The sequence below is a fragment of the Tachypleus tridentatus genome, chromosome 12 (genome assembly GCF_004210375.1).
Source record: "Tachypleus tridentatus isolate NWPU-2018 chromosome 12, ASM421037v1, whole genome shotgun sequence".
In the NCBI taxonomy this organism is placed as follows: domain Eukaryota; kingdom Metazoa; phylum Arthropoda; class Merostomata; order Xiphosura; family Limulidae; genus Tachypleus; species Tachypleus tridentatus.
Genome location: NC_134836.1, coordinates 126,984,811 through 127,005,233, shown reverse-complemented (window position 1 = coordinate 127,005,233; position 20,423 = coordinate 126,984,811). Strand labels below are relative to the sequence as shown.

At 34.4% G+C, this 20,423-nt stretch overlaps 1 protein-coding gene and 1 non-coding gene across 14 annotated transcripts in view; one reads left to right on the top strand and one right to left on the bottom strand.

The window, feature by feature from the left end:
* Positions 1-18,105, bottom strand: part of LOC143234641 (transmembrane protein 198-like) — a 55,935-nt gene extending 37,830 nt beyond the window's left edge. For 7 of the 13 annotated variants that reach the window (XM_076472139.1, XM_076472131.1, XM_076472143.1 and 4 more), the window contains exon 1: positions 17,749-18,105. The gene's annotated coding sequence lies outside the window, so the exon portion shown is untranslated. Of the gene's footprint in view, positions 1-1,502; positions 1,547-7,730; positions 8,318-17,748 lie in introns of those variants that run through there. The other 6 variants (XM_076472132.1, XM_076472135.1, XM_076472137.1 and 3 more) reach the window with 5 other exon arrangements.
* Positions 18,106-18,338: 233 nt separating this feature from the next.
* Positions 18,339-18,411, top strand: TRNAV-UAC (transfer RNA valine (anticodon UAC)). The gene has a single exon. It is a non-coding gene; the product is annotated as a tRNA-Val (tRNA).
* The last annotated feature ends 2,012 nt before the right edge of the window (positions 18,412-20,423 follow it).

Sequence of the window (20,423 nt, the reverse complement as noted above, 5' to 3'; positions counted from 1 at the left end):
GTTTTAACAATAACAAACCCCCCACACACATCAAGTTACAATGTTGTTTTAACAATAACAAGACCCCCACACACACACATCAAGTTACAATGTTGTTTTAACAATAACACACACATCAAGTTACAATGTTGTTTTAACAATAACAAGACCCCCCCACACACACATCAAGTTACAATGTTGTTTTAACAATAACAAGACCCCCCCCCACACACACACATCAAGTTACAATGTTGTTTTAACAATAACAAGACCCCACACACACACACACATCAAGTTACAATGTTGTTTTAACAATAACAAGACCCCACACACACACACATCAAGTTACAATGTTGTTTTAACAATAACAAGACCCCACACACACACACATCAAGTTACAATGTTGTTTTAACAATAACAAGACCAATGTTGTTTTAACCACCCCACCACACACACACACATCAAGTTACAATGTTGTTTTAACAATAACAAGATCAAGTTACAATGTTGTTTTAACAATAACCCCCCCACACACACACATCAAGTTACAATGTTGTTTTAACAATAACAAGACCCCCACACACACACACATCAAGTTACAATGTTGTTTTAATAACAAGACCCCCCACACACACATCAAGTTACAATGTTGTTTTAACAATAACAAGACCCCACACACATCAAGTTACAATGTTGTTTTAACAATAACAAGACCCCCCCACACACATCAAGTTACAATGTTGTTTTAACAATAACAAGACCCCCCACACACACATCAAGTTACAATGTTGTTTTAACAATAACAAGATCAAGTTACAATGTTGTTTTAACAATAACAAGACCCCCCACACACACATCAAGTTACAATGTTGTTTTAACAATAACAAGACTCCCACACACACAAGTTACAATGTTGTTTTAACAATAACAAGACTCCCACACACACAAGTTACAATGTTGTTTTAACAATAACAAGACTCCCACACACACACAAGTTACAATGTTGTTTTAACAATAACAAGACTCCCACACACACACACAAGTTACAATGTTGTTTCAACAATAACAAGACTCCCACACACACACAAGTTACAATGTTGTTTTAACAATAACAAGACTCCCACACACACACAATAGAAACGGAATAAACGGAAAAATCAGAAGAAAATATAAAAACAAAATAGTTGTCACAATGTCATTAAAAAATTAAATATTGTGCAATTTGAATGAAAACTGAGTGTTATTTAGGTTTGCAGATTACTGCCTATTGTGGAAGGTGCCTTTTTAAATAAATAATTAACGTTATTCGACTTAAGAACATCTGATCATGAACAATTCCATATTCCTTGTCTCCCACGTGCACTTTGAATACGAGAACAAGAACAGAAGAAATGGGTTTATTTCACACATATAAAGGCTAAGCTGTCTTAAAGATATAAAACATAAATTTACAATGAACTACAAACTGTCAAACAAAACATTAAACGCCAACGTAGTTTACAAAACAAGGTATCATTACTTACTTCAAACGAGATTATCTATCTACACATGACGTTCACAATACTTAGAAAAACTCGTTGGTCCAAGAAATCAGTTTAACAGTTAAAATACAAAGATACGATACTTTATAATAATACATTTTTATGTTTTCAAGGCTTTCCACTAGTGGGCGTTTCTTCATCGCAGACAAACGGGGAATGGCCAATTAAAGCAAAGTTTGGGTAACGTCATGCAGGCAAACATGGAAATTTGAACGTGTTATGAGCAACTTTTAACGTGTTTTTGTTCCTTTTTTTTTTTTTTTTTTTTAAAGATAAACGGTTATGAAAATATTTCACTAAGTGGTGGTAACATACAGCAAAGGGCGAAATACTAAATTATTATTAGAAAGATAAACAAAAAGAAACGAGAAAAATACAAGCAAAAAACACCACCAATACTACAACTAGTCCCACTAATTACTAAAGACGGTAGTGGTGAGGGGTGGTCTATGTTGTTAACACTGAAAATGTGTTATTTCAACCAATTTGTTTTAATCAGTTGTTTTTTTTTTTAAGTTGAGACGAACTCTTACGAACTGTGCATTACAAGTCCCAAAAACTGTGTGTGTCTTATATATTTAAAAACGGGTTGTATGGATAGAGAAAGCACTAGTAATAGGAGCGAACAACGTTTCGATCTTCGGTCATCGTCAGGTTCACAAAGAAAGAAAGAAAGGGTTACTGACCGGTAGCTGACCACATGTTTGATAGCTGTGTGCGTGTCTGTCTGCCATTAACTAATCCTAGGTCGCTGGACCAATTTTAAACAGACTTTTTGTGGAATGATGGGTGTGTTAGCGAGTTTAACAACCTTACACCTTTATTGTTGCTGTTACTGAGTTAACAATAAAGTTAACTTTATTCATAGATGGCGCCACGTCCATAGAATAAACCTTCAGTAATACAAAAACTCAGCGGGAAAAATTTCTTCTCCGACAGCTGACACGAAGATACATTTCTTATACCCGCTTCCTACTTTAACCAGTGACCTTTGAACTTCGACCCGCAAGGCACTTCTGTAGCCAATGACCGTCCATTAATTAATCAGTGTATACCAAGTATATATATATAGTTTTTAAAATACTGTATAAAACTATTGGTGAGGTGACAATATGTTACGTTATAAAGTACAGTGGATGAAGAGATTTGTTACTTTTAGCACACACACCCACATTTGCTTCAGTTCATAACCACAACAAAGGTACACCAGCTTGAGAAGGTATAAAAACAAGTCGGCAAGGGTTAATTATCTACAGATTTCAACGTTCAAAGTGTATAAAGGTTAACGTATTTACAAAATTCATAGCATAAATTAATACGTTATATATATAATTGCATTAAACTAGACACACACAAACTTGTATATATGTAATAAAACTATATACACACACAGTAGGCAGAAGTTGGTCCTGTTGTAGGTTTCTGGATTTCGAAGCTCGTGAGGCAACCACTGCTGTTTACTGGTTCCCTTCACTGTGGTCAGTAATTCAAAATTAAAGTGACAAATGGTTTCACTAGACTTGCCACAGACACACAATATTCAAACACAGTTGTAACAATGACTTGGTAACAAAGTTCGAAGACACGAACACTACATGCTGTTTACACTGCACTATCATAACAGGAAGGAAAATATATAATTCTTATGAAAGGTTTGTGCCTGAAACAAAAACTAGTCATCAGCTCATAAGCATAGCACATGAAATAGACTTTATCCAACTTAATCTGACTTGACTTCTTGGTAAGAACATGTTTTAAAGGAAATTTTCCAGTCCAGTAGTCTAATTGAGCTCTCCTGGGTACTATCGTGACTGAATTTAACTAACACATGTTCAGTAAAGGTAACACAAATTCAGATGTTTCGTCTGGCATACAACAGGTCAAGTGCAGCATAAGTTCTGGTATTGTACGAAAGGTCTTCTAGTCAGCAGTGCATGGCAGAGAAATAATTTTAAAATATTTTTACAGATGGTTGATTTAAATTCCGAGGGATTGTAATGGATGCGTGAAAAAATATATTAAAAATAATAAAAACAACAGGATGTGATGAAGCTTGTATCTAAATGCCTTTCTTAGGCCTAAAACGCTTCACTGGTTCACCGTTTGGCATACAGATTTCTTATAGTCAAGTGTATGTGAATGTCAGACAACACGTCTTATTCAACACTTACCAAACGATAGCTTTGAAGTATAAAAATATTTACAAACATTGGTGACAAATATGTATCATTACTTATAAGTAGGGACATTTGTAACTCCAAAGGTTTTCTTTTTTTTCTAAAAGTAACTCAACAAGCAATACGTGTAACGACGTAATTTAGTGGTAAAGCCATTTGTTTTAAAAATATTTTGTTTTATTATAAAAACTGTAACTTGTAACAAAATAATACATTTAATCACCAGGTAAACTCGAAACGAAACTATTTATAGTCGCCTAACGACTTTTGAAAATCCATGGAAATAGGTCAGTTATAATTCTTAATTGGTTGGTAGTTTTCAGTAATTGTTCACAGACCAACGAGCCTTAGTAGTTTTGAAATCTGTAAAGTTACAGAATAAAACGAACAAGAAAACGTTATGCGAAACATACGCACAAAGAGAACAAATTAATACATCGTGGATGTTACTTCATAGTTAATGTAATTCGTACAGATTTAAAACATACTTTTAATGACTATTAGTTTTAGAACTTAATTGGATAAATATCTTCTCTCGTGATGACCTTAAAAATGGTTAAAATTAATTTACAAAAAAAAGTCTTGACTTAGGAAAACTTAATTTTTCTAGACAGACGACTGGACATTTTTTCCATTGTATACACATTTTTTTTTCACACTCAGCGATATTGTTGAAGAAAAAAAAGCGCTAAAAATTAGCATTTTTCGTATCTGAGCAAAATCAATCTAAAAATCTAGGGGACGCTGTAAGCATACCTATTGGCAAATGAGGTGAAAATCCGACCGCAAATGAATTTCTTGTGATATTAAAAAAACGAAAACAGCACCAATAGATAGAGTTGAAATCCAACATATAATTAGGCCCGAATTTATTAATGGACAAAAGTTCTTTTCTGGTTAAAAGCTATATAATACTATCTTAAAAACAAACAAACAAACGTGATTTATTCGTGATGATATGAAGCCCATTTGAAATAAAAATGTATTCTCAAGACGGCTGATACTGTTATTAACACTTCAATTAATAAAAATCAAGGACAACGATTTTCGACGTTTTAGGTAATATTCAGGTTTCGTAACCTTACCAGCCGTCTTGAGAATACAAACGTGGTTTATTCTTGATATCAATCGACTAACCTAGACACACTAGAAACAGTAGTTTAGTTTTTTGCGTGACTCCAAGCATTACAAGGATTACTATCACTTAACTAATACAATGTGTTTTAAATTTTTCACTGCCACGTTTACAGATAAACCTCCCACTACCAGCTTTAATTTTAAATAAACACAGAAATATACGTGATACCATATAACATTTTGTTTTTACGGGGGGGGGGGAATTCGTGAAATATTTCATATGTAATTATATTCTTGGGTTGTTAAAAGTTTTATTTTTGTTTAATTTAGCGCATAGCTACACGAGGGCTATATCCGCTAGCCGTTCCTAATTTAGCAGTGTAAGACTCGAGGGAAGGCAGCTAGCTAGTCATCACCACCCATTGCTGCACTTTATAGCGTCCCCAAGGCTGAAAGGGCAAACACGTTTAGTGTTACGGAGGTTCGAACTCACGCCTCTCAGATTACCAGTCGAGGGTCCTAACCACCTGGCCATGCTGGGCCATTTGTAAAAAAAGTACCGAGTAAAATAATTATTCATGCATTTATTTCCAAAGTTTGTACATCAGTAGTAATAACAAACATAATAATTTTTGTTTACAAATTTAATTTCTGACTGGTGATCTGACTGCACACCCTATTTCTCAAAACACAGTAACTGAGAACATACAAATGGGGCCACCACAAGTCATTAATAATTGGTGAACACCCAACTAATTAATTGATTCAAAACTACAATAATAACTTTAACAGCAGGGAAGTCATGATATTATTGATTGAAAGGTTGTTCGTAATAAATTAAGCACAAAGCTACACAATGTACTATCCATGCTCAGCCTACTAAAAGTATCGAAACCCGTTTCCTGGCATTGTAAGCCCGCAGACACAGTTGTGCCACTGGTGGTGGTCAGAGGTAGACGTTTTTCCCACAGGAAAAGCTGTTGTTAGGATATTTTTGGCTGTAGTAAAGCAGCTCATAGAATGGCTCCGAGTTCGTTTGTTTATTTATTTTCAAGTCTAAACTTCAGCTAATAGCTCTGTCATCTTTTGATTGATTTAAGATCCGATTACAATTTCAGACTCGGAAGATGAAACTCTTTCCATTAATTATTTCACCACGCCATAAGTTTCGTAAATTAATTTACTCTAACCCCGCCTAAAATAAATTAATTCGAGGATAGGTTGGTATAGATTCTAGTAGTAAATAAAATCGAATCGGGTATTGTTTATTTTTTTAATTTCGCGCAAAGCTACACGGGTATACGACCGCTCCACGCATGGTATTGCTGACACACAAAAATATAGTCCATAAAAAATATGGGAAAAAAGATCTCAGATTAATTTACTCTAATTCTGCCTTTAAAAAAATAGTGTACAGTAGCTATTAAGGGAATCTCCCACATTGTTTAAAGTAGTTATTAGTACTGGTAACAGCACTAGTCGTCAGGTTCTTGTACGATGGATGGAGAGAAGTTTTGTCTTTTTTTCCTATGGCAAAGCCACATCAAGCTTTCTGCTGTGTCCACCGAGTGGAATCGAATCTCTGATTTTAGCGTCGTAAATCCGTAGACTTACCGCTGTCCCAGCTATTTTAAATATTGTTGCCCGAAGCGCCTGATCCACGGATTGTAAGCCCTACGACTATACTTCTCGTTTATGATTTCATAGAAAGTCTTAAAATTATCGAGAAATAGTTCAGCACACAATACTGCAACGTGAATTGAGAAAAATGTTCAGCACGTGACCACCTGGAGGAATATTTAATCATTACATCTTTGTATAGACTACAACTTGTATTTCTTACTTTTAAGGTTTACCAATCAGACTAATATACTTTTACGTAGAGAATATATATAACATTATTTAATTAAACGTGAAGCAATTGCACCAGATTCGTATCCTAGACCAATTTCTCCAACAAACGTTTCAGATAGCACATGTTACATGTTTACCTCTGTATGCTATCAACTCGGAACAAAATGACATTGGAGTCACCAAACGTCTGTGTGTGTACAAATGAGAAATCCAAGAAATCAAAACCACGTGTTTTCTCACAAGTGTAGCGTTACTTAGCTGGTACGGAAATGATCGTTAACTAGCTACTAACCCTAGAAACAGTTTGTATGGAATAGTCGTTCAGAGATACAAATTCTGGTAGTTGACAAACATGGATAATATATACATCGACAAGATTGTCGTTAAATATGCAAATATAACTTTAATAAAAACCAACGTAAATAAATACTTAGCATTGTAAATATATACATTCGTGAAAGTAATTAATCGTATGCGTACTTCAGGAAATATTTAAACCGAATGGTTTTTAAATACACAGCTTTCGACAAATTTTAGTCCAAATAACAAGTACTGGCATTAAAAGAAAGGCTTCTTTAGTTATTTTTGTATTATATTTAATCAACCATACAGCTACCCAATGAGCTATCTGTACTGTGTCCACCACGGGTATATAAACCTAATTTTTTGTGTAAGTTCGCAGACTCACCGTGAGCCATTTTGGGCATATCTGTGGGATATATATTTGCAAAGCTACATTTCGGGACTCTTGACTAGTGGACGTGTTAAGAGAAATATGAAAAACAAACAGTAACCAATATAAAAATTATTTTTATTACAATTTTTAGGCTTATCCGTTTCTAGTATTTTTGGCCTTTACACTGTCAGTTCAATTTTTTTTTGCTCCCTGTACACTTTTAGGGCATGAATGAGTACAGGCCCAATCGAAAATTTGGCTATGCACCTCACTAACCCTAAAGTAAAATGAATATACATAGTATATGTAATCAATATAAACACGAAAGAAGAAAAAAAATATCTACTTCATGCGACCTGAAATACAAGTTACCATATACAATGACACTATTACTTTACCAATATATAAAAAGAAAAGTATACTTACCTAATACATTAACCCGTTTCTAATTCTTTATTATTTCTGAACTGAAGTGGTTATATCAACACTTATAAAGATACCAACTTCACTGATGATGTATCTGTCTACTTTATTAAGCTTTTAGCCTAGTTCTTTTCACGCTCAGAGACAGATCCACGCACGTGGCGTATCGTGTTACTGAAAATGGACTGGATTTATAGGCTGAAGTGTGTAACCGTTCGTTAGCTTCCCGAGTAAGAACGTTTAATTGCGATAATTCTGTGGCAGGACTCAGTAACGTTCTATAACCAAACTAGGTACCTACAATAAACAGTAGATTCATAGAACCTACTGAATTAATCGAACACTGACAGAAAATGAAACTTCGAATACAAAAGTTATAAACTAGCGCCAAAATCTTCATTCCCTATAAAGACAAAGAATCTTGTGATTGGGGCTTTATTACTGTTAGCCTACTTTTTAGGACGCTCGTGCTGGAGAGAAAAACCTTTACACGAGAAGAAACCTCGAGCAACTATAACAATAAAAATCGTTGTCATGGTTAGTAGCCTATACGATCTCCTAGTCTAATTGTTAATTAAGTTTATTTTTCTCTTCATTATTAGGAACTAATTACTATCTCGCTTATACATCTCGGCTGCTAATCTGCTACCGTCTTCAGCCTAGTTCTGATGGCTGTAGTGGTAATGACCAAATTTTAGTCATTGTTCTTGACAGAAAAGGTTGATGTGCTCACAATAGCTAGTAATTAGTGCACAGTAATGAGGAATATTGTAATAATTAAAAATTAGACTTAGGTTAACATGTAGGATACTAAACACAACAACTGGTGTCCAACCCCCACAACCTAGGTTAATATATTTTACAAAACTATTTATGAGGATGCCAACCAACTAAATCCAGAACAATTACAAAGGTTTAAAATATTTACTCAAAAATACAAGGATAAAGACATTTTATAAAAATACAAGGGTAAAACATTTTATAGTTATGGGAGATTGAAATGTTAGTTTTTCAACTCCAACATTTGTTATCCATTAAATAAAAATCCTTATGTAATTCTATAAGGCTGTATTAAACATTTTAATTAGTACAAATGTCGTGCTGTTGAATTATAAACAGTTCAATATATTGAAAACACTGTATCAACTTTTATTAAACCCATACCAATTTGTATCTTACAAATTTGTGTGGCCATTTCAATTATATATAACATATACACCATGTGTCTAATTACCCTAGATTACTTGAAAATTGCCAGACAGAAAACAATATATTTGCATACTTGCAAGATTTAGATCGCAGATATGACATCTGGGTAAATCGGACACAATCACTTCTATCATTAACCAAGTATATTACAAGTAGGAAACATTATGCAAACATGTTCAGAAATATTTTTATAGATCAAGAAAAGTAAGGACCTTAAAGAAATTCACTAGTGTCATAACAGTAATTACAGAGGCAAGGTTAGGGTATAAATAATAAAAAATATATTGCAGATTCATTATTTAGCATACCTGTTTATAAAGTGTATGTGTGTTTTCATATAGCAAAGCCACATCAGGCTATCTGCTCAGTCCAACAATTTTATCAAGTTTGTAAAGAAGAATTATACATGAAAAATATTCAAGGGACAAAAGGACAACAAATAGAATGATGACAGAAAATGGCTGCTATATAGAACAACTAATTCAGTAATTATTAATCATAATTTTATGATTCATCTTATCGGTGGAAAAACAGTGTTAAGGTACACCAATCTTTTCCAAATACATATCTCTCTTTACATTGCAAAAAAAATTCAAGAACATAATTTTTTTTAGTATAATTAAAACAACAAATAAAAAGCAGAGACGTTAAAATTAAAGATTGAAGTGACGTTAAAATTAAAGATTGAAGTTTTTGATTCAACAGTTAAAATTTCATAAAAACAAAGAACTGATTGTTAGTTTACTGCTATGACAACTTTGAATCACAACAATAATTTTGTAATTGTTCAGAAAGAGATCAAACAAAAGTTCTAAAATGAGGGAAAAGGAAGACAGATTTCAAGAAATACAGATATGTGAAACATAATACATTTTAGGTGGCAGCCAACAAAATATCTATTATATATATTACTCAGAAAGTAGATTAGTCCATGTCACATCAGTTACTCTCAAAATCAAAGGTTTGTAGATTTTGATAGTGTTTGGCAGTTATATTGGTGCCACAAAAATATAAGATTTCTCCAAGTTTCACATCTCCTGGTCAAATACTTTTTACGTGAGACATCAACAAATATTTAACTTTATATAAATTGTCTCACTGTAGTTTCATGGGTGAATAAATTTAGAAATGACTGAAAGAGAAAAACAAGTTTCTAAACTTGTGCTTTTAATAACATTAGTACAGCACAGTCATGATTCATACATGGAGTGGGAAAGCTGATGTGATGAAATAAGTCCATATAAATAGCAACATCTGCATCAAGATTACAGGACATATTAACTCAGTTGATGAAGTTCTTCACAATGATGTTGCCTCCTCTAGTTATTCTTCTGGTAACTTGTACGTGTTTCATTTTGCCATGGTAAGGATGCCCAATGTTATACAACAACCAAGACATCTGGATGCCACAAGAATAAAAACCTTCATGTTGGTCCAGCAGAATACAAAATCTGGTTCTTATGTCATTTTATTTTCTTGTGGTTCCTCAACAAGAACCTACCACCATTAACCACCATGTTTGTAGGCACCATAGTTCACAATATCTTACCAAGACAAGCACTTATCATGAGACTTACTTTTACAATTTTTCTCACATCTTGAGCAGACTAATCCTTCACAGTCAAATTTCAGATGGGTCCATCAACTGGACAAAATAAATGGAAATGACCTATTCCTGTTATTATCAATAATACATCAAGCAGTTTGCAAGATTTCTGTCTCACTGCTGGCTTCATCTCTTGTGATGCATCCAAAATTAAAGCCATGTGAGGCTTGTGGTGAAGACTGATACATCTAGCCTTTGTAGGATTGCTTTTGCTGCTAGCCATTAATGGTTTCACCAGTGCTATCACAGGACCCATTCCTATGGTTTGTTGCAAAGAAGTGCCATTCTGCTGGTATTTTGGAGTCTCACTAGTGACATGCAAGACTGATGAAATTCTGAGAAGTGAAAACAGATAATTCACCTCAATCTTTGTTTCTATAGATTCAAGTAGTCTTTTCAGAGACAAATGGTCAATGATGGTGTCATGGAATATATACACATACCAGTTATTCCAGCTGTCATCTCATGATACAGTGTCAGCATGATGTTGGTTGGTGAGATACACGTGTATTTAAACACTGGCATTTGTGCTTTTCTTAAGTCCTTTACTGGTTCCATTCATTCCTAAAGTCATCATTCATGAAACTATAATAACACAATGTAATAGGTGAATACTCCTGAAACTGCCAAAGTCCCAGACTGATTTTCAGTACAATCTTAGAGGGTAGTGAGAATTCAACCTTAAAGGTGGTTACCCATGTTGAGAATGACAGTCCAAGTGAAATCAGAAGTCAACAATTAAAGAACAAAGGTCAAAATTCTGATTGTTAGAAGTGTATGTGGCTGGAGCACAAGAAAGCTCTACCAGTTATAGTTTTTACTGTGGATACAAATAAAGTTATTGATACTTTTATGTCTATGGTCTCATTTTGGGGTCAAAGATTCGGTGATCTATCACAATAAAAAAATTATTTCACCTGAAGATTAAAAACCTAACTAAATCTTATATCTCCATGTCACCAATGTTCCTGTCAATTATTATTATGATTTGAAGAGGTCAGTTCATTAACTTTCCTGAAGTGATTGATTTGACACAGACTGACCCAAACATAAAATAACAGGATAAATTAACCACATTTTTGTGAACAGTTGGTTTCAATAAGCTAGAACCAATTGTCCAGAAAAAATTAGAGGGATTAATATGAAGCAATAAAACAACCAACCTTAGGATTTTAAAATTTTTTTTTGAAAAATAAAATCCTATGTCTATCCAATTATTTTTTTTTAAATAAGTTCTAGAATGGAGTATGTTTAAAGGAATTTAAAATAACACCAAAACTTAAACAGTTTTATCCAGGAAGTGAAAAACACTCAAGAAATTTCTGTTGTGGAAAGAATGAAGTTGTATCTTATGTAGAGTAAGAACACAAGTTGAACATTGTGAACGAACAAACAAACACTGTACAGTAAGAACACAAGTTGAACATTGTGAACGAACAAACAAACACTGTACAGTAAGAACGCAAGTTGAACATTGTGAACGAACAAACAAACACTGTAAAGTAAGAACGCAAGTTGAACATTGTGAACGAACAAACACTGTACAGTAAGAACGCAAGTTGAACATTGTGAACGAACAAACACTGTACAGTAAGAACGCAAGTTGAACATTGTGAACGAACAAACACTGTACAGTAAGAACGCAAGTTGAGAATTGTGAACAAACAAACACTGTACAGTAAGAACGCAAGTTGAGTATTGTGAACAAACAAACACTGTACAGTAAGAACGCAAGTTGAGTATTGTGAACAAACAAACACTGTACAGTAAGAACGCAAGTTGAGAATTGTGAACAAACAAACACTGTACAGCAAGAACGCAAGCTGAATATTGTGAACAATCAAATACAAATTAAGCTTCTCTGAAAACTAATCACTTTTATTTAAAAAAAATGCACCATATGAAAGAACAAGAAATTTATGAATGATAAACAAAAACTTTGTTACAAAAAACCATTAATATTGCAATGTTTATACTAAATAAAACATTGGTGACTGTAATTATAGTACTACAAAGCTGTATCATGAAATGCAAATGGTACTGTCTTCTGAACGTTATTATTGTGCATTCAAACAGAAAAACAATTTCATGATACCATTAAAATTCTCATCACAAAATTCCTGAAGTAACAGATTTGACAAACAAAATCACCTCCAATCACTTACAGATCTTCTAATCTTATAAAGTTTTATCAACTTCAAAACTATCTCAATCCTTCACCATCTTGGTGAATTTATACAAAAAACCAGACATTTATGTAAAAACCTCATCACGACTTCCTTTGTAATTGTCATTAAATGTTGGCATCCATTAATGTTTTAAATACCATTTGATATTGTTTCCTTCACTAATACCAAACTATGTACAGAAACTATAAAACACATCTAACTTCATACCAGACATTCTAGACCTTGTAACTACACATCTTAAGTTAACCCTAACAATCACTTCATTTACAAATTAAAGGTACTGCTATGGAAATTAAAATAGTTTAGTGGTACTCTTACTACAAGTTCATTTAAAAAAACTAAATTCTTAAGTTAGGGGCAGAATGAGAAATGTTATTCAAATTATCTAGCAAATAACAAATATTTATTGAATATTGTTTTCTCCAGAGGTCTGTGTTGGCCTCGAGTACAATCAAGATAAACTACAACACGGGTTTTGTGGGAAGTCCAGAATGAAAACTTGTAGAATAACAGAAAACATTTTAAAAGAGTGCATGAAAACAAATTCATTAACTTTCTACAGATTGGAGATAGTGTATCTTTTGAAAATCGAGCCCTTAGAATCCAAAAATTTTCCTAATGCATTCCTATTACTAAAACAAGCTACTTTACAGCCCTAGCCGTGGATCTTTCATATAGCAGCCAAAGTACCAAGGCCTTATGATTTTAAAAGAATCTCACACTGATTAATTAAAGTAACATTTAGAATTGAACTGTATGGATGGCAAGGAAGAGCTAAATGGGCTCAATGTTGCAGATTAAATAAGAACAGAATGTCTTGAAAAACCTTACTTGGTCAAGTCAGTGATAAATACTGGATATAAAACACACTGTTACATATTTTGAAATAAGCAGTTTCAGAAAACAGAGAAGCTAAGTAAGGATATAATACACAAACCTTGTCAGAAGTGTATATAATACAACAGTTGTATATACATGTTTTTATTTTTTAATAAAAACTAAAACAGACAACTTTCTTCAGCTTAGAGCCACATCTATCAACAAAATCTTACATGATGCATGATGATCCCTTCAGCCAGAAAAGCTCACTTCTAAACATGTTTGGTGGTACTGATTGGATATAAACAAGAGTAAACTAACCTAAACTAGATCAAAACTGTTCCACAAGCAATAACAAAACAAGAAACTAAATGTGAGATACAAATATCAGAGACTTGTGCTGAGCATTAACACCTGCCGTACTTCAGGACAGCCATACAGAGATAAAGTGTTGTCTCTGACAATATTTATATAACACATCGTCACTTAACAGGTTTATCTACATTGTAGCCACTGCTACATGAACTAGGCTTGCTTATGTTTGGTATAGTTTTACAGATTATATTACCTTCAGGAAAGTGTAAACATAAAACACAGTTACACAGATGGAAATCTATTACAAAATAGAAATGAATTAAAACAACCAATATACTCCACAGAGCAAGAAAATGTCCATACACAAAGCTTTGATAAGGAGTTAAAAAGTTCTAGTGATAGTTACAGTTAACAATTTAGGAAGACAGTGTGAGACAAAGTGATACAAAAGAAATCAACATGATCTCACCTGCCAATATAGTTAAACAATGAATTTATAAACAAATTTAATCATAGCTTTATAATCACACAGATATGAAATAAATTTAATATATTTAAAACTGCACATTACACAGTATAAATTATTATACAAGCCTATAATGTAAGTATAACAAAAAGTCCTTTAACGTCATGCGAAACAGCTAGAGAAAAAATAAATGTGATCAAATTAAAACGTGAAATGACACTTGAAATAAACACTAAAGCACATGAAGCCTGAGTTAAAGTGTCCAAAGGTCTGTGCCAGTGATAATAATTTAATAATTTTGTAAACTACCGCTCTCATCCACAAATTAAATAACACGGGAGCACGAATACCTTTCTTAATGTACTGAAGCAAGTTACTTTACTAGAAAAGTAAAAAGGCCACTCCCACTCATCTCAGACACGTATCAGTAGTTAGACTTATGTTGCAGTGACAGCTAGCATTTTCACAGCTTAGTAGTTGGCCCTAAAACCACATGTTGAAGTTCTGCAGAAAAGATGAGCAAGTAGAAGCATGCAATCAGAAGGAAGTTTGGTTTTGAAAAGCAGACTGAACACTAAGGTGTGTTCTTAATTCAAGACACGACAACTGGTGGAGAGACACTAAAGTGTGTTCTTAATTCAAGACACGACGACTGGTGGAAAAACACTAAAGTGTGTTCTTAATTCAAGACACGACAACTGGTGGAAAGACACTAAAGATGTATTGTGATTCAGACACGACGACTGGTGGAAAGACACTAAGGTGGATTGTGATTCAGACACGACGACTGGTGGAAAGACACTAAGGTGTATTGTGATTCAGACACAACAACTGGTGGAAAGACACTAAGGTGTATTGTGAGTCAGACACGACTACTGGTGGAAAGACACTAAGGTGTATTGTGATTCAGACACGACGACTGGTGGAAAGACACTAAGGTGTATTGTGATTCAGACACACGTGACAGGTGGAAAGACACTAAGGTGTATTGTGATTGAGACACAACAACTGGTGGAAAGACACCAATGTGTATTGTGATTCAGACACGACGACTGGTGGAAAGACACTAAGGTGTATTGTGATTCAGACACAACAACTGGTGGAAAGACACTAAGGTGTATTGTGAGTCAGACACGACTACTGGTGAAAAGACACTAAGGTGTATTGTGATTCAGACACGACGACTGGTGGAAAGACACTAAGGTGTATTGTGATTCAGACACTTTAACGACAGGTGGAAAGACACTAAGGTGTATTGTGATTGAGACACAACAACTGGTGGAAAGACACCAATGTGTATTGTGATTCAGACACGCACGACTGGTGGAAAGACACTAAGGTGTATTGTGATTCAGACACGATGACTGGTGGAAAGACACTAAGGTGTATTGTGATTCAGACACCACGACTGGTGGAAAGACACCAAGGTGTATTGTGATTCGACACCCACGACTGGTGGAAAGACACCAAGGTGTATTGTGATTCAGACACGACGACTGGTGGAAAGACACTAAGGTGTATTGTGATCCGAACACGACGACTGGTGGAAAGACACTAAGGTGTATTGTGATCCAGACACCCACGACTGGTGGAAAAGACACTAAGGTGTATTGTGATTCAGACACCACACGACTGGTGGAAAGACACTAAGGTGTATTGTGATTCAGACATGACGACTGGTGGAAAGACACTAAGGTGTATTGTGATTCAGACACCACGACTGGTGGAAAGACACTAAGGTGTGTGATTCAGACACCACGACGACTGGTGGAAAGACACTAAGGTGTATTGTGATTCGACACACACAACTGGTGGAAAGACACTAAGGTGTATTGTGATTCCAGACACGACAACTGGTGGAAAGACACCAAGGTGTATTGTGATTCAGACACGACGACTGGTGGAAAGACACTAAGGTGTATTGTGATTCAGACACAACAACTGGTGGAAAGACACTAAGGTGTATTGTGATTCAGACACGACTACTGGTGGAAAGACACTAAGGTGTATTGTGATTCAGACACGACGACTGGTGGAAAGACACTAAGGTGTATTGTGATTCAGACACGACGACTGGTGGAAAGACACTAAGGTGTATTGTGATTCAGACACGACGACAGGTGGAAAGACACTAAGGTGTATTGTGATTGAGACACAACAACTGGTGGAAAGACACTAATGTGTATTGTGATTCAGACACGACGACTGGTGGAAAGACACTAAGGTGTATTGTGATTCAGACACGACGACTGGTGGAAAGACACTAAGGTGTATTGTGATTCAGACACGACGACTGGTGGAAAGACACTAAGGTGTATTGTGATTCAGACACAACAACTGGTGGAAAGACACTAAGGTGTATTGTGATTCAGACACGACGACTGGTGGAAAGACACTAAGGTGTGTTTTTAATTCAGACATGACAACTGCATTATTACTGGATCATTACTGACGAACAGTGTTATACAAAACAACATTTGTAATTTAAAGAATGTTGTGATAGTAAAGGTTCAGCTTGCTAGAGTATCAAGGACATTACTACCAAAGAACAATTACTCTTGGCAGCATTACATGTAAAATCAAATATCAAGTCAAGCAATTAACATAAAGTATGCTAACATTTTGTTATAAGCTCAGTGAAATAACATGCTTCTGCCAGACCCCAGTATTTAAGAAAAATAACTGTAATACTAGTTCATAAGCTGTTTCTCAAAAGGTAATGTTATGTAAAAATGGTAAAAACAGACAAATTTCTGTTTTGCTTTAAACTTTTAAAGCATGTACTCTATACAATAACTCAAACCACAATTCAACTTATGAGGTGTTAACTTTTTCACAAACTAAGAAGGTTATAACAGTCTTGCAAGGCCCAAAAAAGTTAATGTTCATTTGAAGATTCATAGCAAATATCATTCATTACTTAGACAGCGGTTAATCATTATTTACCATTTTACTGGGTTACGAGTTCTGCAGCCATGAAAACGCATCTATTTTTTAAATGTAAGGTATGCTACGAATGTAAGTATATGTTATTAATCATACATTTGTAAGTTAAGACTTGTAGTGATGTTTAAATTTAAAAATTCAAATTGAAATATTTACTGATAACTAATGGATGATTTTCAATTATACTCTTCTCTAAGATGGACGTAAAAAGTCTTGGAAGTTAAACCTGAAGAGCGAAAGGCATTAGCATCCCTGGGTTATGTTATTAAAAAAACAAACAGAGAAAAACTTGCACATAATCTACACAACGTTGTAGCACAGTGTCCAGTGACTGAGAGTACAGAGTAAAACTAATATATAATTTGATAAAAAAATTAAATTATAGTAGATATGGCCTATTTTTATTCATTCATCTAACATATTCATATATCTTGTTCTAATAATACCTTTTATATCAAAAATTTGGCTTACCAAGCTATGTACCACCTCTGGTATAACTCTGCGTAGACTTGAAAAGCATCAAATTTTTTTAAGTCGGTAGCATCTTTAACATCTCCCAGTTACCAGTCCTTCATCCTGACAATAACCTAAGTCAAAACGCCTTGCTGTCTCTTCACACAATTTCACAAATTAAATTTAATAAACTTAATCGTATAACAAATTTCTATCAAAGTTAAGTATTACAAAATAGGTTTTAGTAGTTAAAAATAGGATGCAAGCATCTATTGTTTTATCGTTTTGAATCTTTTTAATAAAAAGAAACATACAAAACCTAAAACCAACAATCACCAAATCACTCTGCAAAATCATCCATCTCTCATGAATAATAATCCAACCAGCTGTTGTATTTTATAAAACTCGAAACAACGATTGGCGTGACATCTACCGAGATAAAGAATAATACGTGAAATTTGTTCACAGAGTTTAAAAGATAATTATGTATATTAATATTTATTATGTAGCATTTTAAGTAAAAAAATATCAAAAACAAATAATTATTCTTGAAGATATCAGAATATGATTAATATAATAAATAAATGTATGTAGAAATTATGCTACATGGTTCCGTAGTGTAGTGGTTATCACGTTTGCTTTACACGCAAAAGGTCCCCGGTTCGATCCCGGGCGGAACCAAATAATTTTTGTTCATAGTAAACTATTAACACATCGAAAGCATTTTGTTTATGCTGAACCGTGTTCACAAACATTTAATCCAAATTTGTTTCTGTGGAATAAAGCATAAAACTATTCAATGCATACCTGTACACTGCAAGTAATAAAATTTAAAACATAAATATGAATATCTTCCTCTGTGTTAACCTGTTTTGTTTAAGCACAAACTTGTTCTGTAGTTTCTTAATTAAAATATTTAGATGTACACTTAAGATATAATTTATTAGCGACAGACACAAATGCTTTCTCAACAGATTGGTTTGTTTGGAATTTCGCGCGCGGCTACACGAGGGCTATCTGCGCTACCCGTCTCTATAGGGAAGGCAGCTAGTCATCACCAGTTGGGGTTCTTTTTCACCAACGAATAATGAGATTGACTGAAACATTATAACGTCTCCACGGCTGAAAGGGGAGCGTGTTTGGTGCGATGGGGATTCAAACCCGCGACCCTCAGATTGCGAGTCGAATACCTTAACCCACCTGGCCATGCCGGGCCTTTTCAACAGAAATGTGTATAACAATATATATACGTTTCTTGTTTTAAGCACGAAGATATACAATTGGCTGGGCTCTCGCTGTTGAGAGTAACGCACAAATGTAATTACCTATATTAAAAGGATGAAATTACCATTAATCTCAGTATAGTGTTGCTAAAACTTGCTAACTAAAATTAGTTTTAATGTGAATAACTTACCCAGCGCATAGAATAATATATTGTTGTAAGCTGTGTTTTCAATCCTTTAATAGACATATTATCTATGTGTGTGAGTTTTGTTATAGCAATGCCACATCGGGCTATCTGCTGAGCCCACCGAGGGGAATCGAATCCCTGCTTTTAGCCTTGTAAATTCGTAGACTTACCGCTGTACAAGCGGGGAGCGACATGTTATCTAGAGAATGTAATTCATATACCCGAAACTGTACATAGAATTTGATATATTTACTGGGGCATTAATTTTAATTTAAAAAGGAAAATAACATATTAAAAATGTCTCCATTATTCATTGGGAAAAGAGGTATACCTTAAAGGCACGACGAATTAGCCCTCTAGTGGAGTTCTGAATTTTGGTGTTGGTGTAGTGGGGCCTCTGGTGATCATAATCCTACAGAAGAGTGCGGATATGTTATTCTAGATTAATGTTCATAAATCATGGTGTTGGCTGTTTGACAATACCTAAACTTCGTAATAAATACAAGTCTATTATTCATTGCCTACAAATGACGTCTGCTCGAAACGTCGCGCAAAATAAATCAAAAAGCATTTTCATCTAAACGATTCTTCTTATTGCTTATTATCATTTGTCCAAGTCTTACTTGTCGCGTCTTGCAGAACAACATTCATTCGATAATGTTTCTGATTGAACAACACAGGTGAAGTCAAACTCAAAAGAAACCCAAAACAAGCATTTACAAAGAAAGATAGTAATGAAAAACTAGAAGATTCAATATCTCAACAACTTAAAAATAAATAATGTTTGAAATTAGGAGGAAGTTTAACCCATATTGAAAGTCAGCATGGTCACAAATTAGAAAAGATACCATTTGATCATTTTCTAGCTTTTAATAAAAAAGTATGCATGGAGATATTTGTATGAAACAAAACAATCCCACCTTAAGTAGTTTTAAAAATAACGGTCTACTCTGAGAATTGCTAGAAATCTCAGGAAAATTACCTAAATAAAAAATTATATGTGGAAACAGACCACATCCTAGGTAGGCGGGATGTTTATTGAAGGAGATAAAAGGATGAAGAAACGTAATGTAAGGTGATGAGAGATTTATTCTGCTACCACCGATTTTTGATTGGGAATTTCGCACAAAGCTACTCGAGGGCTATCTGTGCTAGCCGTCCCTAATTTAGCAGTGTAAGACTAGAGGGAAGGCAGCTAGTCATCACCACCCACCTACTCTTTTAACAACGAATAGTGGGATTGACCGTAACATTATACACCCCCACGGCTGGGAGGGCGAGC